Here is a 26,572-nt window from a genome sequence, read left to right as displayed (position 1 = left end):
AGATTAATGCATGATAAAGATTAAACAAATAATCAAACAAATTAAATATAAAGAAATCATCATAGCGTTACCAAATAATAAATTTGAATATATGAATCGTTGACTATGAGTAAAAATCCAAATCATGAATTAATGTTGAATATGGTGAAATGTATAAAAGTTACACCAATTGTGATGATCCTCCATGTCCCTTCTTTGCTCTCAATTCTTTTCTAATCGATGTGTAAACGAACGATTAGATATTAATAATATGGTCTAATTGTGAGATGCCAAAGAAACACTGCCATATTTCCAAACCTCTGCGTCACCCTCCTTTTCGTAACCTCCTCCAAAACTGGAGCCGTTTTCTCAAAAATATTCTTAATGCCTTTGTTTTCATCAGGGTCCAATAATTAGGTGATGATTAAAGGCCCAACCATTAGATCACGTTGGCCCAATCATCAACCCACCAATTTAAATCTCCAGCCCATTTATGTCCAATTAGAAGTCCAATATTTTACATGAAAGCCTTAAGCCTGTAAGCGATATGCTGTCTAGAAATATTACACCCATCTTTTATCTTTGTAGGCTTGTAGCCGTCGACTCGTGCAAGATTCTTCTAAAACCATAAAATGAAACTTGTAGCTCTTTGCGATACGAACGTATAACCTTTTGAATCATCTAAATCTTAGCTCGTATGAAAAAAATTATGGCCAAAACAGCAGAAGCGCACACACTTTGCAAACCAACTTATCATATGACTTCACCATTTTTTCACAATATTACCTAAAATCAATTTCATAATAAAATAAGTATCGAAACTTAATGAATCGACTTAAATGATAGGTAAATGAGTTAGATATTGTCATTAAAATATACGTAAAACATCTATAAAATAGGCAATATCAGGCACCACATCACCATTGCATGATTGGATTTAAAAAGCTAGTCTGGAAGGAAACCAATATCATCAAAATCATAAATTTCATTCACCTGAGTGGTAAAAGAATCAGAACTCACCTTATTCTTGATATCCTATATTACGTTTACATTTGCGAGGGACAACTTTTTGACAAAGACATAGGGCGCTCCTAAGAGAGAAGGAATCATCTTGCCAAAGTCAAACCCCATCTCCTTAACTCACCTTACAAAGTTGAAAATACCGACTTATGATTGTACAAAGTTGTAATAAGTTATGAATTTGATTGTATTAAGTTGCAGAGTCGGAGGCATGTACGTGCTTATGGTAGCACACGCCACCACTCACAAATGATGTGAATCTTAAGTACGTTTTACTATCTCTACTTTATAAATCGCCAAGTCGATATATATGTGCCACCACACTTTAATCATTAGTGCCCTATTTTCTTTTTGTGGACTATATTAACTATTTTATTTTTTTTACTTTATTTTTAAGAGAATGCTAAAAATAGTCTTAACAATTACGTTTAAGTATACCACTTAAACAAGAAGAAAGTTTATGAAATATCAGTTAGTTTATAAATCTCTCATCTTCTTATTAAAAGAGGAGCAAAATTATGAAATAATGTTTCATTTTAAGTCTTTAAATCATCTCCCAGCCGTTAGATCAAAATAAGAGTCACTCATCTATCCATCCATTCACATAACGAATTTTAATTACTAATAAATTTTAGGCATCTTACTTGAAAGACTTATATAACCTTAAAACTTTTTAATATTACATAATGCATTAAATGGCTCCATAAAATTAGCGGATTGTTATAATTCAGTAGGCTTATAACTACCTTTAGTGGTTCTTGACTGTAGAAGGTATATAGAGATAGAGATACTGTAAAACGGAGAAAACAAAGGTTGAACAAAAGGTATGAGTAATTGGTTTTTTTATTTATAGAAAAATGTACAATGAGAGTTTGGTGGCATTTGGAATCTAGAGAGAGAGAGTGTTTTTGTTAACCAAAAAATACATCCCATAAACTCTAACTCAACACACCTATTTATACTCAAAAAAATATACTATGCAATATCTATAATAATAATAAAATTATCATCCAATTATTACTTTTATAACACTCCCCCTTGGATGATAATTTTATTAGTGAATAACTAGTACTGCCTCGTTAAAAACCTTGCTAAAGAAAACCCTTTGGGATAAAACTTTAACTAAAGGGAAAAAGAGTGCAGCATAGAGTTGACTCCCCCTCAAGTAGGCAACGCCTGAGTTGTTATATCTTCTGAACATGCCTCATGCCAATATTATGAACGTGTGTTCTGAAAATAGCAGTTGGAAGTGCTTTGGTGAAAAGGTCAGCAGAGTTTTTGCTGGACTGAACATATCTCATTTCAATCTGGTTGTCCTTAATGAGATTTTGAGTGTATGAGAAGAATCTAGGGGGTATGTGTTTTGTTCGGTCACTTTTGATATACCCTTCTTTCATCTGTGTTATGCAAGCTACATTATCTTCATAGGTAGTTGTTGAACTTTTATTGCGTTCTAGTCCACAAGAATCAGTAATGAGTTGTGTCATTGATCTCAACCAAAAACATTCCCGACTGGCTTCATGTAATGCAATTACTTCGGCATGATTTGATGATGTTGCAACAAGTGTTTGTTTTTGAGAACGCCATGATATTGCGGTACCTCCATTTAGGAATACATATCCATTTTGAGATTTAGCTTTATGTGGATCAGATAAATAACCTGCATCAGCATAACCAACCAAATCTTGTTTTGATTCGTTAGAATAAAATAATCCTAAATCAGTAGTTCCTCGAAGGTATCGAAATATGTGTTTGATCCCATTCCAGTGTCTTTTGGTAGGAGCTGAGCTGAACCTTGCCAACAAATTAACTGCAAAAGAAATGTCAGGTCTTGTACAATTTGTAAGATACATAAGAGCTCCAATTGCACTAAGATATGGTACTTCTGGTCCCAGGATATCTTCATGATCTTCACAGGGACGAAATGGATCAGTGTCAACATTAAGTGATCTAACAACCATAGGAGTACTTAATGGTTTTGCCTTGTCCATATTAAAACGTTTTAAAATCTTTTAAGTATATGTTGTTTGATGTACAAGTAAACCATTAGGCATATGTTCAATTTGTAAACCAAGGCAATACTTGGTTTTTCCGAGATCTTTCATTTCAAATTCTTTCTTTAGAAGTTGAATGGCTTCATGGATCTCTTTATTTGTACCTATGATATTAAGATCATTGACATAAATAACTACGATATATATCTGGTCATTGTTTTCATAATTAAAACACATGTGCAAATAAGTTTATATGTATACACTTTTCTTATCAAGTAATCACTTAATCCGTTATACTATTGTATCAACCCATATAAAAATCTTTGTGATTCAATGGAATACATTTCTTTAGGTTTTGCGTTAGATGTTTCTGATACCTTAAACCCTTCAGGTATATTCATATATATCACTATCAAGTGATCCATATAGATAAGTAGTAACAACATCCATGAGATGCATTTAAGTAACTACCAGGTTGATTAAGTATCTAATAAGTAATTGTATCCATTACATAAGGATAAGTTTTCCTCATAATTCATTTCTGGTCTTTGTGGGAAACCTTGAGTTACAAGTCTAGTTTTGCCTTGTATCTTCATTTGCACATTTCTTTTTCGGATAAAAATTCATTTATATCCCATACGTTTCACATCTTTAAAAGTGATAACGATTGATCCGAAAACTTTTCTTTTATTGAGTGATTCTATTTCAGCTCGTATTGCTCCTTTCTGTTGAGCTCAATCATGTCTATTTTGATATTCAATGACAGATTTTGGTTCCAGATCATCATCTTTATTCATGATGTCATTGTAACATTATATGAAAATATCTCATCAAGATTTTTCATTTCATTTCGGTTCCATAATATTGCATAATTTATCGCAATTTTAGTATTTTCATTTATCAATATCCTCTGCAGAAGGAATATTGATTTGTGGTTCTTCTTGAACACTTTCTTTTACCTCATTATCAGCTGATTTTCTTTTTCGAGGATTTTTTATCTTCGGAACCAATCGATCTTCCACGTTTGATGCGTGTCAAAGACTCAATAGTGACATTATTGCCAACTTTTGGAATTTCAATTCGAGCTGGAGCATTTATCGCTGGTATATATGATTTAGTCACCTTTTTTTATATCTGCAAGTGCATAAAGTAATTAATTTGCAAGTTCTTGCACATGCATTATTTTTGAACTTTCGTTTCACATTCTTTTGTGCGAGTTCAATATACCTTAATTGATGTTCACATCATGAAGCATCATTTTTTTTTTATTTCTCCCCCTAATCTAGGGAACAATGTTTTATTAAAATGACAATCAGCAAAAACGTGCTGTAAAAATATCACCCATCATGGGTTCAATATATATCTTATGATTGAAGATGTTTTATATCCAAAATATATTGTCATCTTTCTTTGAAGAACCATTTTATTGTGTTGTGGTGATACAATTTGAACATACACTGCACAACCAATGTTCTAAGGTGGAAAATATTTGGCTCTTGGCCAAAATGAAGTAGTAAGTGAAAATATTTATGACTTCCACATGGTATAATGCGAATTAATGTCGCAGCATGTAAATTTACATGTCCAAATATAAATATTGAGAGTTTTGTACTCATTATCATTGTCTAGTTATTAGCTGCAAGCGTTTATCTATTGATTTAGCTAAACCAATTTTGTGTATGCACATGAGCAACTGGATGTTCAACAACAATCCCTGTAGATATATAATAATCATTAAATGCTTGAGATGTTAACTCACCAGCATTATCAAGTCTCATCCTTTTAATGGTGTAATCAGAATAATGTGTTCTCAATTTAATAATTTGTGTAAGAAACTTTGCAAATGCCATATTACGGCTTGATAACATACAAATATGAGACCATCCGCTAGATGCGTCTATTAGAACCATGAAATATCAAAATGGTTCACATGATGGATGAATTGGTTCATATATCTTACCTTGAATTCTTTCAAGAAACATTTGTGATTCCTTTTCACAATATACTTTTCATTAATCACCATATGTGTTTTTTTTTTTTTCATAAATCACCATATGTGCTTTTTCATCATATATCATTTTCACCATATACGTTTTTAATCATATGTACTGTGTTTTTCATCATATGCGCTTTTAATCATATGCGCTTTTCATCATATACGCTGCGCTTTTCATCATATTCGCTTTTTATCATATGCGCTGCATTTCCATTTTTAAACACCAATTATGTTTGCATAATTGCATTCACTGATGTTTTAATTGGCATCCATGTTCAAGGACTCATTTGAATTTTTAGATGATGTGATTTCTAATATTTGACAGTGATATACGAGTAGTATAATGTGTTTAAACATATCATATCATTCAATATTCATGTAATTAATCTGAAAATATTATTTTCACATATAATGGTTTGTAATTTCCGAAACTATGCATATCGAATAAATCTTGGTTAATTATTTGTTTGTTTGTATATCATGGGTTTTGTGGAGTACTACAACCACTCATCCATCTCCCTATATTCAAAAGATTTAGTATGCCTTACCAAATTATTGAGGAGAAATGAAATGAAAATAGATTTAATTTATTAGTATTAGAAAACAAAGGAACGGAAGCCGTTGATATTTTTCATTCAATCATTCCTTTAAAATTGAAAAGATCTCATTTCCTTCCCTCTCCGGAAATAGAGTCATAGTAGAAGCTTTAGATATATATATATATATATATATATATATATATATATATATATATATATATATATATATATATATATATATATATATATATATATATATATTTTAAGAGACATCCAATTGAACTCTTGTTCGTTGAAACAATTTGACTATATTTTTAACTCCCCATTATTAAACGGGCCATTTTGATGCACACCCTTAAAAAAATAATTTGTTTTTTTTTTTAAGTTTTATTATTCAACCTCCTTTTTTTTTCAACGGTCACGTTTTTAACAAAACATTTGACAAGTTTGGAAAAAGTTTTTTTTTTTTTTTTTTAACATAAACAAATGTACTCCGTACTTTAATTTGAGAAGTAACCGAGTAATAATTAACGACTGTTGTTCCATAAAAAAACTTTTTTTTTTACATTACCCGTAAATTATAAAAAAAAAACTTTTTGTTTAAAAAGAACTTTCTACTGAGTTAAATGCATCATGTTAGTAATTTAGTATTTTGCACATATCGAAATCCTTGATTTACTCATGCATGTCTCAAAATATACGAGTAATTATTTTGTTGTCACGAATAGAGCTAGGTAACATATCCTACACTTTCGCATATAACTAAACATCTATCTTGGTTCCAAAGTTAGATTTAATTATCACATAATTTAATAATACTAATAAATTATACATGTTAAAATAGAAATTACGGAGTAACTAATGTTTCGATTATCTTTTTCTACTATTACTTCTATATTACCCTTTTTAATTTTTATTGACTCGGTGAACAGTACTTTTGTCTTTCTGAACTCGTAACTTTCTTTTGAGATTCAACTACTTTCTTAGTGTTAGGTTGACAAGATTATTAGTGAGAGGTTATTGGTGAGACACGTATTTACATAACACCCACCTGTATGTTTACTCTTTATCTTTTTCATTGGTTCATTCTCTGTATCTAAAATCACCCACTTCCTTACATACCAATATTTCTTCATGTACTTGGTATCTAAAATCAAAATCACGAATTCTTTTTTTTTATTTATGGAAACACCTTATTTTAGTCGTTTTGAAAGTGGATATTTAAAGTTACTAGACCACATGTTCCTTCACTGAAAGTGGGTAGTTGGGTTAGTAGCCTACGTGTTGCTTTCCCCATTTTTTTAACTGGTAAAAAAAATTAGATGGAGTAAAATAATCAGGATTCATAAAACAAACAAACTCTTACCTACCATTCATCTTTGAAGCTTACTTTCTGGAGCAGACACCATAAACGATCAACCAAAATAAGAAATTATACATAAATAATAAATTTTAAGAATAAACATTAGTATGCATGAAATAAATAATGATTAATTGCATAAGTAATCATAAATGTTAGATAACATATAAAGATCCCATCGTATTCGTATTGATCGGAATTAATCTAGACCCATGGTACCGTGTTGTCAAATGACGTGTTGCGTACATAAAGTACCGTGTTGTCAAATGACGTGTTGCGTACAATCATGAGGTCTTATTAACATAAATATAAATGTTAGTGAAGTTAATAAGAGTTAGATTACAGAAAATATAATTCATGCGGTATAACCGGCCATATATAACTTAAATAACATAAATATAAATGTTAGTGAAGTTAATAAAAGTTAGTAAACATAAATGATAGTTAGGCGACAGTGTCGACCATATATAATTTAGGTGGCAGAGCCAACCATATAATAAGAAAAATACAAATGCATTAAGAACTTAATAAAAATTAGTAGTTCAAAATGTTAGTAGTCCAAAATTTGATATGTCCGAGTCTGAAAAAACTTAATAATTTCATACCTTGATTAGTGACTCGTGATCGTTTGAGATATCCTTTGATTACACTAAGCTCTTCGTGCTGATAACGTGTTATAATTCAGTAGGCTTATAACTACCTTTAGTGGTTCTTGACTGTAGAAGGTATATAGAGATAGAGATACTGTAAAACGGAGAAAACAAAGGTTGAACAAAAAGTATGAGTAATTGGTTTTTTTATTTATAGAAAAATGTACAATGAGAGTTTGGTGGCATTTGGAATCTAGAGAGAGAGAGTGTTTTTGTTAACCAAAAAATACATCCCATAAACTCTAACTCAACACACCTATTTATACTCAAAAAAATATACTATGCAATATCTATAATAATAATAAAATTATCATCCAATTATTACTTTTATAACACGGATTTAGTTTTTCTTCAATTGATTAAAATTCAAATATTTAATGCATTTAATAAAAAAAAACACGTTGCACCTTTATAAATGTTATATCCGAAAATTTAAGAAAGGATACCAAATAATAAAATAAATTTTGATCCAATTAAAATACATTTTCATTATAAACCTGACAATTTATATCATAATTAAAATTAAATAATAAGAAGGGAGATATTAATTTATTTATATTTTATGATTTTATGATTCTGTGATCCTTAGTAATAGTATATAGTATATTATTTTCTAAAGCTAACCTTCTCATTATCTATACAATAAATCAAAATCAATAAATCAATTAATGCTTCATCAATCACGCCCAAAATCTTTTTCAATTATACCAGCAGTTTGGATTAATTCAAACATATTAAATCGATCAATTATGGCAACTAAATCACTATATCACTATATATATATACACACATTAAAGTCTTGATTAGCTAATAAATATTTTCAAAACCCCCTTAATTACCATTAAATTAGAAAATTACATTATAATACCCTGATGCAACGATCCTTACATCCACTAAAAAATTAGTTAATAAATCAAATTTACCCCTAAAATGCCCTTCTAATAAAAAAAAACACGGCAGCTTCTAACAAAATTAGGGGTTTATCGTATCAAGTTTTACGGTTTAGTGTTATCTATCTCTATACAGGCAACGACGATCTCTCCGATCCTTGAAGAAGAAACCTTAAAACGTTGGAGATGAAACAAAGACAAAAGTCGTTGCTTTGTTAACATTCTAGGGTTCTATTGAATCCTTAAAGCATTGATGTTTGATTCCCAATTAAAGAACGCAGGTATGATTTTTTGTATAAATTTTCAATCAAAATACATTGGCTATATTTTATTCGATGTTTTTCATAACTGATCTTTTATCGAAAATTTATTGGTCATTTACAATAGAATTGCTATTTCTTTAATCATAACCTATGTTTGATTCAATGTGAATTTACATATGATTTCACAACCACCGACCAGTTGGTTAATAATAATTATAGATATGCGTGGGTAATGGCTATAATGATTTGATTGTGTCTACGATTTTTTCATGATCAACGGTGTGAAAGTTAAAAGTTACAAATTTCTACTGTATTTGATTATATATAACCTTTTGAGTTGTGATATTTGAATATATATATTTGGATGAATGTTTAAGTTTTTATTGTTTTTATAATCAGAATTAAGGTTTTAATTGTCTATAAAGAATCTATAGGGTAGACCAAGGTTGGAGAATTCGGATCTCGGGGAGATCTCGTTTGGACTTTTTTAGGGAGATCTCGGCATCTCGGAATAATCTCGGGGAGATCTCGGACGTTGACTTACGTTGACTTTATAGTTTTTTTTAATAAAAATATACATAAAAACATAAATATTTGTATATTTATATACGTTTTTACGAGATTTTTCAAAACTATATGAGAAATGAGCGAGAAAATCTTAGAAATTACGAATTTTACAAGAAAATCTTACAAATTGGCAAGAATATCCGAGAAATCGTGGCTTTGACTAAGTTTGACCCCGTTGATCGAGAAATCTCGGGAGATGAACATCTCGTCTCGGTTGCCTTCTAAAAATGAGATCTCGGAGGAGATCTCGGGGAGATCTCGGGAGATTTACAACACTGGGGTAGACAAATGTATTCATCCAGGGACCACAAGATTTCTATACCCGTCTATTGGTGGCTACAGCAAGGTTTCACTAGAAATCAATATTAGGACCCTTTGATTGCCTACTCACTTACATGCAACACTAAGTGCAAACAGAAAAGCGAAAGCCAAACTGGAGGGTTATGCTCAAAACTGCATTATAAACTTAATGAGTCAACTGCAAATGGTCATTTAGTTATAAATTTACATTTGGTCATTTGGGTCAAGTTTGCATTATAAACGAAATGGGTCAAATGTAAATGGTCATTTGGCCATAGAGTTAAATTTTATCGTTTGGTCATTTGGGTCAAATTTGTATAATAAACTAATTGGGTCAATTAGTTAATAAATGTTTTCAAAATCCCCTTAATTACCATTAGATTAAAAAATTACATTATTATAATACCCCTTGATCCAACGGTCCTTAATCATCTACTAAAAGAATTAGCTAATAAATCACCATTAGCTAAGTTATTTGTCCTTAATACCCTTCAAATTAAAATAAACACGGGAGTTTCTTTGAAAATTAGGGGTTTCAAACATTGTGAGTTTATTTGACACCCTTCAACCCTCGCTCTCCATACGTAATTCGTTGCTACCGTCATCAGTACAGTCGTGGGATTTGGTGGTTCACATCTTGCTGATACTTCTTCATCAACAACAACAACAACAACAACAACGTCAATGCCAGGGTTTTAGGTTTCTAGCTGGTAGGCAACCAGACAACTACGAACCAGAGAAAATTAATGAGGCTTTAGACGATCAGATGTTACGATTTACATAATGGACGGCGCTATGTTATAATCGCTTACCTCTAACAGTTTCAAAACCTATAAACCCTAATTATCATTATCAACAGAATAAAGACACTTTCAGCAGATCTGTTTTCCACAAAACAATTGCTAGGGCTTGTAGCCAATTCCACGATCATGATTCTGGATCGCATACGACAGAAAGATTCTGTACCAGCGGTGTTGGTGGTAAATCCACTGATCTTTTAGTTCATCATTTTCAAATTCAATCAGATCAAGTATGTGCCGAAGGGAAGACATTGCACATTGATGCGGAAGATACACTCAAAACCTAAAGACGGTTACATTAAGAACATATGGTATATTTCAAATTATTTGACTAATTGCTCAATTCTTTCAAATTTATATATTTACATTATTCATTATTGTATGATTGTGTAGGCCAAAGATGTGATGACCCGGGAATTTCCGACTAAATTTAAACTTAATCTTTATATGATTTCGATACGATAAGCAAAGTATGTAATGTTGAGTCTAGAAAATTTTGAAACGATATTCATATATTCAATTGACATTCGACTGCTCTCGACGATTCACGAACAATTATTTGTAAATAGATATGTATGTATATATATAAATAATAATTGAAAGTATAATTTGAAATATTAAATGTTGTTGTTATGAAATAAGATATAATAATAATTATTATTTAAAAACATATCTATATATAAATAAAAGTATATTAAAAATAAATATTAAATAATTGTAATACTCGTTTGATGCTTCGATCATTATTAAGAAAGTTAATTTCGAACTTATGTGATTATAAAATAAACGACGATCCGAAAATGAGTTAGATATGTTTTAGGCTTACTAAAAATATATTTAGGATCTAATTGTTGGATTTTAAAACTTTTTATATTTTACTTAGGATTGGGAGTGGATAATTGATGTAATTTTTATTTGGTAGTTAATAATCAAATTTTATATCATAATGACTGAAATAAATAAAGATAATTACTGTGAAAGTTTGGGATTTTTCTGAACACTTTTATCCGCCACTGATTTCAAATAGTGCACGATACGCAGTCCATAAAAACTGTCAGTAGTATATAGACAAGTTAACTTCACGAGAATTGAAATATTAAAAAGTAGTACCGTGTTTTGATTCTCAATCTTTTGTCCTCATTCAATATAATATACACATCAATATAAAGCAGAGATTCTAAAACAAGATACTGTGTGTTAGTTATTATATTGTGGATTAATATATTCTTTCATTTATTAAAACGTTTAGAAAATTATCATTGCAATTACTGTGTTCTACTTTATATATTATCCACATTCATTGCATTTTAGATACATAAAAACCACACAACTTTAGCATATATATATATTCCTGTTTTCTGTGGGATCGAGCAACCAAACCATCCGTAAATCACCACCCTCACAACCTCCATCATGAGCCATCATCACTATTCGAGAACCACCACTGTTAACCACCGTGAATCGCCACCAAGATCGCCACCGGATACCACAATAAACCGCCACCACCATAGCAATCTCGCCATCTCTCCTCTTTCTCTCTCTCCTAAAAACAAATCGATAATCACCACCTACGAACACACTCATTACTTTGTTTTCTTCTGTTTCGTTGGACACCTAAAACCGCCACAATTCACTGCTCGAAGGACGGTGATGTTGCAGCTCCCTGAATGTTCTCATGTTTTCTGATCGTAATAAACAACCCCCATCAAATCATCATTTTTTTTTTTACTCATATCTGTCACTACTGCCGTAAAATCTCACCCAATTCAGTCTTATTCCGATTACAACAGTGATAGATAATGTTAACCATGTACGTGAAGATGATGAGATGATGCTAATTATAGTTTGATGATGTAATGGGCTGTTATGATGAAGATAACAATATAAGACGAAAGATGATTATGATGGAGTTAGATTGATGATGAAGATCGTGAACTAGATAGGGTGCAGTGACGATCAGTTAGTGATAATAAGGATATACGGTTGATAGGATGCTACGATGTTGGTGACGATTTTAATGGTGATACTGTATGTGATGCCAGGTAATGATGATGATAATAGGATAATGGTTATATGATATCATGATGATCATGATCACATGATTATGATTGATGATGCAACGATGATGACTATGCGTAGTGAAATGATTGAAGATCATGATGTTGATGATGATGAACGCGACTGTAATGATAAATTAGATGATGATAAAGTAGGAAAATATTGATGAATTTAAATACGGGTAATAGATAACTTAGAAGGTTGGTCGAGTGGTTTGCGAGTGTGGTGTTATACAGGAGGTCGCGGGTTCAATCCCCGGCCATGGCAAAATTCGTTTTTGTTAAATTAACAACAGACCTGTTGGGCCTTTTTATTTGTTATAGGAGTACTAAAAGTCTGATGGGCCGAGAATTTAATTAAGTCTGTGGGCCGAGAACTATAAATAGTCTGTTGGGCCGAGATGATAAGAAATTACGGGTTATATTTATTTCTGTTGGGTTTAAATCCGAAAAATCATAATAGCTGGATGGTTTAGTGATGTTATGGGTGGACGATAGGTCTTGAGTTCGAGCCCGGGCGTGGGCGTCTATTTTTTTTAAAGGCTCATTACATTGAGGTAGTTTTCTAATATATCTATTATTATTATCTTTATCATTATTATTATTATTTTTATTATTATGATCATTATTATTGTTGTAATTATTATTATGATTGTTATTATTAGTAATATAGAAATTATTATTAATATTGTAGTTACAAGTATTATAAGTATCACTAATGTTATTATTATTATTATTAATTATTATGAATATTATTATTATTATTATTATTATTATTATTATTATAATTACTATCATTAAATATTAGAATTATAATTATTATTAGTAATATTACGATTATGTAATACGAACATTAGTTATTAGTAATATCATCATTACTATACAAGTATTAGTAACATTTATAAAATTTATTATTATTATTAACAAAAGTATTATTAATTAAGATTACCACTAGTGATAAGATTGTTATAATTATTATTATTATTATCAAGTATTAGGTATTATTATTAAAATTGTTATTTTCATTACCATTACTATTAAATTATTCATTTTATTAAAAACTACAAATATTATCATTATTATGAGATTCATTATAAAAACTATCGTTAATATTGTCATTCTTAATATTACTATCATTATTATTAATATTAGTACTATCATTATTATTATTGTTATCACTTCAAATTTTAGCTTAGTATTAATAAACAAATGATAACTATATAAATGTATTAATACTTATAACATAACAAAATTTAATATTTTTATATACAAAATAAAAATACGAAACATTTATATATATATTAATAATATAAAAAGAATATAACTAATAAATTTATATATATAATAATTACTCGATTACCATTATGTATATTAATATATATACAAATGATATAGGTTCGTGAATCCGAGGTCAACCATGCATTGTTCGGTTGTTCAATATAGTCATATGTATTTTTACTACAAAATACATTAGGTGAGTTTCATTTGCCCTTTTTACTCTTTACGTTTTTGGGCTGAGAATACATGCAATGCTTTATTAACTGTTTTACAATATTTATATGCGTGAGTTTCATTTACCTTTTTACCCTTTATATTTTTGGGCTGAGAATACATGCGCAATTTTTATAAATGTTTTTACGAAATAGACACAAGTAATCAAAACTACATTATATGGTTGAATGATCGAAATCGAATATGCCCCTTTTTATTAAGTCTGGTAATCTAAGAATTAGGGAACAGACACCCTAATTGACGCGAACTCTAAAGATAGATCTATCGGGCCCAACAAGCCCCATCCAAAGTACCGGATGCTTTAGTACTTCGAAATTTATATCATGTCCGAAGGAGGATCCCGGAATGATGGGGATATTCTTATATACATATTGTGAATGTCGGTTACCAGGTGTTCAATCCATATGAATGATATTTTTGTCTCTATGCATGGGACGTATGTTTATGAGAAATGGAAATATGAAATCTTGTGGTCTATTAAAATTATGAAATGATTATTTATGATAAACTAATGAACTCACCAACCTTTTGGTTGACACTTTAAAGCATGTTTATTCTCAGGTATGAAAGAAATCTTCCGCTGTGTATTAGCTCATATTAGAGACATTACTTGGAGTAATTCATGGCATATTTCAAAAGACGTTGCATTCGAGTCGTTGAGTTCAACAAGATTATTATTAAGTCAATTATAGTTAGATGTATTATGAAATGGTATGCATGCTGTCAACTTTCGATGTAATGAAAGATTGTCTTTTCAAAAACGAATGCAATGTTTGTAAATGTATCATATAGAGGTCAAGTACCTCGCGATGTAATCAACTGTTGGGAATCGTGTATAATCGATATGGATTTCGTCCGGATGGATTAGGACGGGTCTCTACAAAAGATCAGCTGAAAATCGGCTTTGATTGGTTTTTATTTTTATTTTTGAATAATACCTACAAGGTGTGAATCAGTTAGATCACAAAATTGGTTATTTATATTTGTATATAACTGTTTGATACGTTTTTCACAGAATTGGCGCATTCCAAAAAAACTCGCCATCCTCTACTTCGTCATCTAACAATGCTGGAGGTCAGGTTCATCTTTATTTCACTTATATCATGACTTGATTTATTAGTTACGATTTTGGATATAAAAATAATTGAAACGTACGTAGACTTTTGTGTTAAGGTTGATTTACCTAATTTTTATAGGAGTGAAATTCGGTAGGCTGAAAGAAGCGACAAAAAGTTAAGTTTTGCCCATTTTTCTTGTTTCAATATCAACAACTACTAATTGTTTTGAGATCATATATACACGTGTGTTTGTGTTCTATATGTGTAGTCATATGTTGTTCAGCATCAACAACTACTAATTGTTTTGAGATCGTATATATACATGTGTGTATGTGTGATTGTGTTCTATATATATAAAGTCATACGTTGTTCTGTAATAAGTTGAAATGCTGAAGTTTTAGTACATTTGTTATGTGGTTCAGTTTATGAAGTTTCAAAGATGGTACATTTTTTAACTATGGTTTATAGAAGCATAACAGTGGTCAAGAAGTTAAACTACAATTACTTTGTATGTATGTCTATATGTTGATTGATCTTGCGTATAAGTTTTACTGATTATATGTGATCAAAAAGAAAGTTTTTCTTTTGTTTTCGTTTTAGCTCATGTATTATGTACGCACACATTTACGACATATTTGTGAATCATTAAGGTGCTGTAATTATGATTTAAATGTGCCCTTGGTGTTTAGAGTTTGAAGTGTGATGTTTGCATACAGGTTATTATGTCGGTCATATTTGCTTACTTTTTGCTACTTTTTTTTATGTGGATAAAATTACTTTCAGATGTGTTTCTTTAACACAATGTATCATCAGTTTTGCGTATAATGATGGTTAAATTTGTATAGAATTTTACTTATTCTCATAAATGTCTATCTTAAATTACAATTATGTTTTTAATCCTTTTTCAGATAAGTGTACATGACTAGAAAGATCTTAAAAGGGGATGGACAAAATGGGAGACGAGTAGCAATTCTGTTCTTTCAGGTCAATATTACTCCATATTTAACAACAATTAAAAAGATCTTAGTCTATAATACATGTACGTTAATGTGTCCGTTGCCGAGATTGGTGAAGTTGCTTTTGTCCTTCTAAGTTGTGCCTCTAATCTTCTTCTATATAAGGTAAGCAATTATCATCTTAAGTGTTTCTTTCATTCCTAATGTAAGTTATGTTTCAAAAACATAATCAACTCCCAAGATATACTTCGGCCTACATATGCTTTCAACTAATTTATATCGTTATTAACATAATCTTTTAATAATACTTTGTTTCTCAAATTACAGTGTTTAATTTTTTGAATTTTAATTTACAATTAATCTTATTAACATGATTAGTTGAAGCTAAAAAGACATGATGGTAATAATAATACTAAGAAAGCCCTGACAAATTTTGGTAGCCTAACTATTGTTCCCATGTAGCTGCACCAAACGATCCATTACAAACCCAAATACCCATGCTATTCTCTATTTATGATTGTGGTTTCATTATGTGTTTTTTATGATTATTGTTAGCAAGTGACATGAATGCATATGCAAAAGACCACAATTGATCCGTTAAGAGAGATCCTAATAAATGATTTGAATAATATGCCGTTATTTTGTTTAGTTGAGAGAATTCAGTAAGTTTGATGTTCAACGGTGTTTGTGAGATGTAGATATCTGAAAGGCGATGTATTCTTTTGGATACCATGACTTTGATTATGGGACTAACTATAATGGGTAAAAATGGACGTGTCTAATAGGAAAGGACTAAAATAGAGAGGATTGTTGATCATCTGCCTTGGGTCAAGAAGAGATGTATTTTTGGGTTTTGTAATTAGTATAGTTTCTTTATTGTTTATAAACAATAAAGTTGACACTTTTTTAAGATTACTTAAATACATCAATGAACTTATGTAAATTCATGTGTTACAGCCTTTTCATGTTAAAACATTGATTTGAATTATGTAAATTCAAGCTTATTCATAGTTGACTGTAATGAATTCTTTTTTTAAATAAGATATTATTATCATTATTTGAATCGCTACATATTCAAAAAATTATACAAATTGAATAAACTACGTTGACTAAACATTAACATCTGCACATTTTTATGCACTCTGTTGAGACAAAACCAAGATCGGCAAGGTGGTAGCTTCTTAGCCTATTGAATGGAGAGATGCAGGTAATGATAAGCACAGTGATCCGTCTCAGAAAGACACACTATTAGTAGCACTCCGACTAGAGTGTACCCGCCGTGAACCACCTCAGGCAAGGAACATCTCCCAGGTTCCACTTTAGTAACCTAATGGGAAGATTACTTACGTAGGCTGAACAAGCATACTGGGCAAAGGCTAGCCGGGACACTACATAAAACTCATCCTACCCGGACGAGTGTGCAGGCTACCGGCATCACTCAGCCGGGTACAAAGGCATCGAGAAACCAAGAACCATATCGTCACATAAACATGGCCTGCTGGACCATAAACATCGGGCACCCGACAACCTTTACAAAGTTAGTTGTGAACCGACTGCAATCTTTCCCGGTCATAATACTACCGTGAAAAAACACTTGGAATAAACATCAGAGGAAACCCCTTTTGTCAGAGCGAGAGCAAGACATTAGTCCGTCACACTCTAGAGGGTCTACCACACTCTCGGAATTACCTTGGCTTTCCAGTTTAAGTGTCCAGTCCCGAGACAAGCACACTGTCCCGGAACAAGTGCACCGTCCCGGAACAACCACATGATCCCGGAGCAAAGACAAACAAGTTGCACGCCACCTCAGCACACAAATCTAGAAAAGTTTGTTAGGATCTGTTTGTTATTCCCATGAAAGGGACAGGTGCCACGTCGATCCTCGGGATTAGAAAAATTTGTTATAACCATGAAAGGGACATGTGCCACGTCACCATTCCCTCACAACATCTATAAATACGAAAGCAAGGTCATCCTTTTACATAACACTGGATGCATTAACGTTACTCTGCCCAAATCAAATACGATAATGTTTCTCCAGCTGATAATTCAGCTCCAACAAAGATTCCGGTCGATGTCGGAGTTAACCACTGCTCTAAGATATTAACTTATTCGATCTCAATCTGAAATGTCCCGTTCTTATTGATTAAAAACGTTCCATATTAATTGATTTCGTTGCGAGGTTTTGACCTCTATATGAGACGTTTTTCAAAGACTGCATTCATTTTTAAACAAACCATAACCTTTATTTCATCAATAAAGGTTTAAAAAGCTTTACGTAGATTATCAAATAATGATAATCTAAAATATCCTGTTTACACACGACCATTACATAATGGTTTACAATACAAATATGTTACAACAAAATAAGTTTCTTGAATGCAGTTTTTACACAATATCATACAAGCATGGACTCCAAATCTTGTCCTTATTTAAGTATGCGACAGCGGAAGCTCTTAATAATCACCTGAGAATAAACATGCTTAAAACGTCAACAAAAATGTTGGTGAGTTATAGGTTTAACCTATATATATCAAATCGTAACAATAGACCACAAGATTTCATATTTCAATACACATCCCATACATAGAGATAAAAATCATTCATATGGTGAACACCTGGTAACCGACAATAACAAGATGCATATATAAGAATATCCCCATCATTCCGGGACACCCTTCGGATATGATATAAATTTCGAAGTACTAAAGCATCCGGTACTTTGGATGGGGTTTGTTAGGCCCAATAGATCTATCTCTAGGATTCGCGTCAATTAGGGTGTCTGTTCCCTAATTCTTAGATTACCAGACTTAATAAAAAGGGGCATATTCGATTTCGATAATTCAACCATAGAATGTAGTTTCACGTACTTGTGTCTATTTTGTAAATCATTTATAAAACCTGCATGTATTCTCATCCCAAAAATATTAGATTTTAAAAGTGGGACTATAACTCACTTTCACAGATTTTTACTTCGTCGGGAAGTAAGACTTGGCCACTGGTTGATTCACGAACCTATAACAATATATACATATATATCAAAGTATGTTCAAAATATATTTACAACACTTTTAATATATTTTGATGTTTTAAGTTTATTAAGTCAGCTGTCCTCGTTAGTAACCTACAACTAGTTGTCCACAGTTAGATGTACAGAAATAAATCGATAAATATTATCTTGAATCAATCCACGACCCAGTGTATACGTATCTCAGTATTGATCACAACTCAAACTATATATATTTTGGAATCAACCTCAACCCTGTATAGCTAACTCCAACATTCACATATAGAGTGTCTATGGTTGTTCCGAAATATATATAGATGTGTCGACATGATAGGTCGAAACATTGTATACGTGTCTATGGTATCTCAAGATTACATAATATATAATACAAGTTGATTAAGTTATGGTTGGAATAGATTTGTTACCAATTTTCACGTAGCTAAAATGAGAAAAATTATCCAATCTTGTTTTACCCATAACTTCTTCATTTTAAATCCGTTTTGAGTGAATCAAATTGCTATGGTTTCATATTGAACTATATTTTATGAATCTAAAAAAAAAAAGTATAGGTTTCTAGTCGGAAAAATAAGTTACAAGTCGTTTTTGTAAAGGTAGTCATTTCAGTCGAAAGAACGACGTCTAGATGACCATTTTAGAAAACATACTTCCACTTTGAGTTTAACCATAATTTTTGGATATAGTTTCATGTTCATAATAAAAATCATTTTCTCAGAATAACAACTTTTAAATCAAAGTTTATCATAGTTTTTAATTAACTAACCCAAAACAGCCCGCGATGTTACTACGACGGCGTAAATCCGGTTTTACGGTGTTTTTCGTGTTTCCAGGTTTTAAATCATTAAGTTAGCATATCATATAGATATAGAACATGTGTTTAGTTGATTTTAAAAGTCAAGTTAGAAGGATTAACTTTTGTTTGCGAACAAGTTTAGAATTAACTAAACTATGTTCTAGTGATTACAAGTTTAAACCTTCGAATAAGATAGCTTTATATGTATGAATCGAATGATGTTATGAACATCATTACTACCTTAAGTTCCTTGGATGAACCTACTGGAAAAGAGAAAAATGGATCTAGCTTCAATGGATCCTTGGATGGCTCAAAGTTCTTGAAGCAAAATCATGACACGAAAATAAGTTCAAGTAAGATCATCACTTGAAATAAGATTGTTATAGTTATAGAAATTGAACCAAAGTTTGAATATGATTATTACCTTGTATTAGAATGATAACCTACTGTAAGAAACAAAGATTTCTTGAGGTTGGATGATCACCTTACAAGATTGGAAGTGAGCTAGCAAACTTGAAAGTATTCTTGATTTTATGAAACTAGAACTTTTGGAATTTATGAAGAACACTTAGAACTTGAAGATAGAACTTGAGAGAGTTCAATTAGATGAAGAAAATTGAAGAATGAAAGTGTTTGTAGGTGTTTTTGGTCGTTGGTGTATGGATTAGATATATAGGATATGTAATTTTGTTTTCATGTAAATAAGTCATGAATGATTACTCATATTTTTGTAATCTTATGAGATATTTCATGCTAGTTGCCAAATGATGGTTCCCACATGTGTTAGGTGACTCACATCGGCTGCTAAGAGCTGATCATTGGAGTGTATATACCAATAGTACATACATCTAAAAGCTGTGTATTGTACGAGTACGAATACGGGTGCATACGAGTAGAATTGTTGATGAAACTGAACGAGAATGTAATTGTAAGCATTTTTGTTAAGTAGAAGTATTTTGATAAGTGTATTGAAGTCTTTCAAAAGTGTATAAATACATATTAAAACACTACATGTATATACATTTTAACTGAGTCGTTAAGTCATCGTTAGTCGTTACATGTAAGTGTTGTTTTGAAACCTTTAGGTTAACGATCTTGTTAAATGTTGTTAACCCAATGTTTATAATAACAAAAGAGATTTTAAATTATTATATTATCATGATATTATGATGTACGAATATCTCTTAATATGATATATATACATTAAATGTCGTTACAACGATAAACGTTACATATATGTCTCGTTTCAAAATCATTAAGTTAGTAGTCTTGTTTTTACATATGTAGTTCATTGTTAATATAATTAATGATATGTTTACTTATCATAATATCATGTTAACTATATATATAACCATATATATGTCATCATATAGTTTTTTTTTTTACAAGTTTTAACGTTCGTGAATCACCGGTCAACTTGGGTGGTCAATTGTCTATATGAAACCTATTTCAATTAATCAAGTCTTAACAAGTTTGATTGCTTATCATGTTGGAAACATTTAATCATGTAAATATCAATCTCAATTAATATATATAAACATGGAAAAGTTCGGGTCACTACACAATCGAGTAAGCTTAATCTCGTCGATTGTTTTATGCCCTTGGAATCCAGATTTTAAATCGGGGTTTGCACAATTATTGGAGATAAAACATTTGATCCACTCTTTTTCACTAATTTAGCACTCAAACCCAAGATCTAAATTACACTTAACGATTTTGATTTGATCAGCAGGAAAGTCCTAACTATTGTATTAAAATGGGGCATTGTGAGAGTTTACAGCCCCTCGCGGGCCAGGTGAGGGGTAGGTAATACGACATACAAAATGGAGACATACATATGTTATATATCAATGGAGTAAAGAAACAACCAAGTTTAGTTTTTATAATTTATTGTTTAGAGTATAGGTATAAGGTTTAGGGTTTGGTGTATATCCTATAGAGTTTAGGCTTTAGGGTTTATGGTTTAGTGTATATGGTTTAGGGTATATGGTTTACGGTTTAGGGTTTAGAGTTTAGGGTATAGGATTTAGAATTTAGAATTTATGGTTTAGGGTTTAAGGGTTAGGGTTAGTGTGTAGGGTTAAAGGTTGGTGGTTTAGGGTGGATTTAGGGTTTAGAGTTTAGATATAAGGTTTAGGGTTTAGAGTTTAGGGTTTAGGGCATAGGGTTTAGGTTTTACAATTTATGGTTTAGAGTATAGATATAGGATTTAGGGTTTAGGGTTTAGTGTATAGGATTTAGGGTATATAGTTTAGGGTTTAGTTTTTACAATTTATTGTTTAGAGTATAGGTATTGGGTTTAGGGTTTAGTGTTTAGGGTATAAGGTATATGGTTTAGGATTTAGGGTTTAGAGTTTAGGGTATAGGGTTTAGATTTTAGAATTTAAGGTTTAGCGTTTAGGGTATAGGGTTTAGGGTTTAGTGTTTAGGGTTAAGGGTTGATGGTTTAGGGTGGATTTAAGGTTTAGAGTTTAGATATAAGGTTTAGGGTTTAGAGTTTAGTGTATAGGGTTTAGGGTTTAGTGTTTAGAGTTTATGGTTTACACTTTAAGGTTTATATTTTAGAATTTATGGTTTAGAGTTTAGGGTATAGGGTTTAGGGCTTAGGGTTTAGTTTTTACAATATATGGTTTAGAGTATAGATATAGGGTTTACTGTTTAGGGTTTAGTGTATAGGGTTTACTGTTTAGGGTTTAGTGTATATGGTTTAGGATATATGGTTTAGGGTTTAGGGTTCAGAGTTTAGGGTTTATGTGACGCCCCGTACAAAATCATCGTGTACGATTCGTCAACAACATGATCTTTACACGATCAAGTACTACATGCTGTTTGAAAACCAGTTTTGCATTCATAAAAAGACAGCGTTTACAAAAGATAACGTGACACAAAGGTCGTTACAAAGTCATTATTTGAAAATAACATTGTAACGACCCGGATTTTTCCAATCGTTTTATACTTATGAGATTAATATTTACATAAATTAAACCTTACCAACATGATAAGCAATCCAAATTGTTGAGACTTGTGTTTTTGAAAAGAGTTTTACACAACGTTTGACCGTCCAATTTTACCGATGATATCACGAACTATATAACATACGATAATTATACATTTGTGTATATATATGTATTTATATATATTTAACATGATCTAAGGATGGTTTAACATCTCATTGTGTACTAATGACAATGAGATATAAGTATATTTTGAAACTACTAACTTAAGTTTTCAAAACGATAACTATACGTAACATTCTTTGATATATATACTTATAACCTATAATGCTTATACATGTATCGTATATATAATGTATTTAATCACTTTTTAAGGACTTAAATACATAAAACAATATAAGTATATTCACAAAAGATAGCTATATTTGAATTCTCATTCCGTTTCCTCAAGATTTCTATACGTATATCTAGGGTATATGTACCCGTATCATACCCAGCTTCTATATGTATTTACTATTGGTATATACACATCAAATCAACATCCTAATCAACATTATTATTGCCCTAGATATGAGGTAACTAGGATTTGTCAAGTAGCATGAATTATTAGTAAGAAAATAAAATTAGGAATCCTTTTCTTTCTTTATAAACTAAAAACGTTTTTATGAATGAACACCATTTCTTCACTCCATTTTCTCATACCTACACCCTCATTTCTCTCTCAAAATACTCCTAACTTCATACTTGATCATCTCCAAGCATTTTCCCCATCATTTAGCTTCAATTACAAGCCTTAAACACCACAAGAAAACTCTTTCAAGAACATATCAAAATAACCACCCATTTGAAGAAGTATACTTCCAACCTTTTGATCTAACTCCACCACTCTTTGATTCCAAGATTTTTTATTATCTCTTACAGTAACTTTGTCCAAGTAACTTGAGGTAGTAACCTTGTTCATAATCTTGTTCGATTCATAATTATATAGCTATCTTATTTTATGTTGTAAAATTTTAACAACAAGAACATAGTTTGAATGATTTCAAACTTGTTTGCAAACTAAATAGATCCTTCTAACTTAACTTTTAAAACACTTCAAGACCTGTAATATATCATAATGATATGCTAACTTAACAAGATATAACTTGGTTTTACAAAGAACACCTTAAAAACTGAATCTACGTCGTCGGAGTGCAACCGGGGGCTGTTTTGGTTTGGATAATTAAAAACCATCTTGAACTTTGAATTGGAAGTTCATGTTCTGGAAAAATGATATTTCTTATGAATATGTTAACACATAAAAATTTTATGGTTTAACTCAAAGTGTAAGTATTTTTAGAAAAATGATCATTAAATGTTGGTTTTATGATGGAAAATGATCACTTTCATAAGTTTTACCAAAGTTTGACCTATAACATGTGATTTCGAATACAAACTAAGGTATTTTCAGTTCATATTCTTAAAATTTGACTCGATCCAAGGAAGTGGCAAGTTGAACCAACAAAAACGGAGTTGTAATGAAGAAACTACGACTAAAACAAGATTGGGTATCCGAAGCTAGTTTAGCTACGAAAATATTTGGAGATAAAGTAAATTAATCATATCTTTTCTAATTAATATGATATTTTATATATAATTACTTATGATTTGATTTTATATATTTCAGGACCACCCGTAAACAACACGAGAAGATTAATCATAAGACCTCATGATTGTACGCAACACGTCATTTGACAACACGGTACTTTATGTACGCAACACGTCATTTGACAACATGGTACCATGGGTCGAGATTAATTCTGATCAGTACGAATACGATGGGGTCTTTATTTATTTTATTGAGCAACTAATTGTGGACCACTAACATCAGACTGCTAACTACGGACTAAGAAAATATTAAAAGTATTATAAGTATATATATATATATATATATATATATATATATATATTTATATATATATATATATATATATATATATATATATATATATGTAACGATTACTTGAAAAGAAAATATGTTGATATATTATATATATATATATATATATATATATATATATATATATATATATATATATATGGTTAGGTTCGTGATATCTATCGGAGACCAAGTCGAGTTAAATACCTTCAAGGCAAAAGTGAGTATATAGTCCCACTTTTAAACTCTAAATATTTCGGGATGAGAATACATGCATTTTATGATTTACGTTATGGACACAAGTGATAAAAAAATATATTCTACGTTGAGTTGTACCACTGGCATACTTCCCTGTAGCTTGGTAACTACTATTTACATGTGGTATTGTAAACGCGAATCCTGTTGATAGATCTATCGGGCCTGACAACCCCAACCGGACTGGACGACCAGTATTCAACGGTTGCACAGTACTTCATTTTGGTGACTACACTTGGTACGGTGTAGTAAGATTTCATAATAAAGGGAATATGCGACGTTGATTAAATGTTAAGTATGGTTATCAAGTGCTCAACAACTTAGAATATTTTTATTAAAACGTTTATGTATATGAAATCTTGTGGTTTATATTTATAACGCTGCTAGCATTAAACCTATATCTCACCAACTTTATGTTGACGTTTAAAGCATGTTTATTCTCAGGTTCCTAGAAGTCTTCCGCTGTTTGAATATATGTTAGAGAAACCATGTGCATGGAGTCATACATGTTTTATTCGAGGAAGCATTGCATTCACAAAATCATCACCGTGTATTTATTTTGACTGCATTGTCAACGGAAGTATTCTTGTAAACTGTTATTTACGGTGATTGTCTATATGTAGAAATCATCAGATGTCGAAAACATTGAATTTTAAATATTCATTTATGGTATATTTTTTCAAAAGAATGCAATGTTTATAAAACGTATCATATAGAGGTCAAATGCCTCGCGATGTAATCATATGTTATTGTATTCGTCCCTATGGATTGGGTCGGGTCGTTTCAAACATAAACTACGAATGCAAAAGAAAAGTTCCATGATTGAGACATCTCTAAGTAATGCAGCGGAATTCTAGCACAGCGGGTCCTTAACAGCAAGTTTAACACCAAGACAGCAAGTCTAAACAGCGGAAGCAACAAACCTCTAAGCACCTGAGAAAACATGCTTAAAAATGTCAACAATAATGTTAATGAGCTATAGTTTAAGTTGTAACAGTAATGTAAGGTAGGTCACGAGATTTCAGTGTTCCAAAACAGTATGAAAAGTATATGTTTAACCGTGGGCACTTGGTAACTAACTTAACGTTTATAACCCCCTAAAAGTACACTTGGCGAGTGCGTATGTTTACAAAGTATTAAACACCCGTTAAATGCTAGCGCGACTAGCCTGATTGGGGATGTCAAACCCTATGGATCCATATCTAAGATTCGCGTTCACCGGTTCAAAAATCAATGACTAAACGTTACCGAGCTAAGGGGAAAGTTTATGCCGTTGTATAACCCACACATATATAAAGTTTAAGTACTCGTGCCTAGTGTGTAAAACGTAAAAAGCTCATGTATTCTCTGTCCCAAAATAGTTAAAGTAAAAAGGGATGCTATAACTCACAGTGATAAGAGCGGTAAAGTCGATAATGAAAGTATGCAAGTAGTAAGTCGGTCCGAAAGGTCGTCAACCTAAGTCAAAGGTTACTAGGTCAGTATGTTATCCTCATAAGTTCTAATAGTGCATAAAATAAGTTTAAGTGTCATCATCACCATCATTCATCATCATAAAAGCTAAGTAAGTTTGACAAGAATAGTGATCGAAACAATAGGCTGACTTCGGTCAGCTGCTACGACCTCTATACAAAACGAAAAGACACGTAGTCAGTGGCTATGGCTCCGTATATGAGTCCCCTAACC

The 26,572-nt window shown here is 31.2% G+C and overlaps 1 long non-coding RNA gene across 4 annotated transcripts; it reads left to right on the top strand.

Moving 5' to 3' along the window:
* Positions 1 to 9,948: 9,948 nt before the first annotated feature.
* On the top strand, positions 9,949 to 16,951 carry LOC139845514 (uncharacterized). Of its 4 annotated transcripts, none has more exons than XR_011758367.1 (5): positions 9,949 to 10,538; positions 14,943 to 15,006; positions 15,899 to 15,969; positions 16,050 to 16,106; positions 16,497 to 16,951. It is a non-coding gene; the product is annotated as an uncharacterized lncRNA (long non-coding RNA). The 4 variants fall into 4 exon arrangements; XR_011758369.1 differs by having other exon boundaries at positions 9,949 to 10,669; positions 14,943 to 15,001; positions 15,894 to 15,969; XR_011758368.1 differs by having other exon boundaries at positions 9,949 to 10,669.
* Positions 16,952 to 26,572: the final 9,621 nt, after the last annotated feature.

Source organism: Rutidosis leptorrhynchoides, chromosome 4 (assembly GCF_046630445.1).
Source record: "Rutidosis leptorrhynchoides isolate AG116_Rl617_1_P2 chromosome 4, CSIRO_AGI_Rlap_v1, whole genome shotgun sequence".
In the NCBI taxonomy this organism is placed as follows: domain Eukaryota; kingdom Viridiplantae; phylum Streptophyta; class Magnoliopsida; order Asterales; family Asteraceae; genus Rutidosis; species Rutidosis leptorrhynchoides.
The sequence above is the reverse complement of the archived record's forward strand: the minus strand, read 5'-3'. Positions and strand labels throughout refer to the sequence as shown.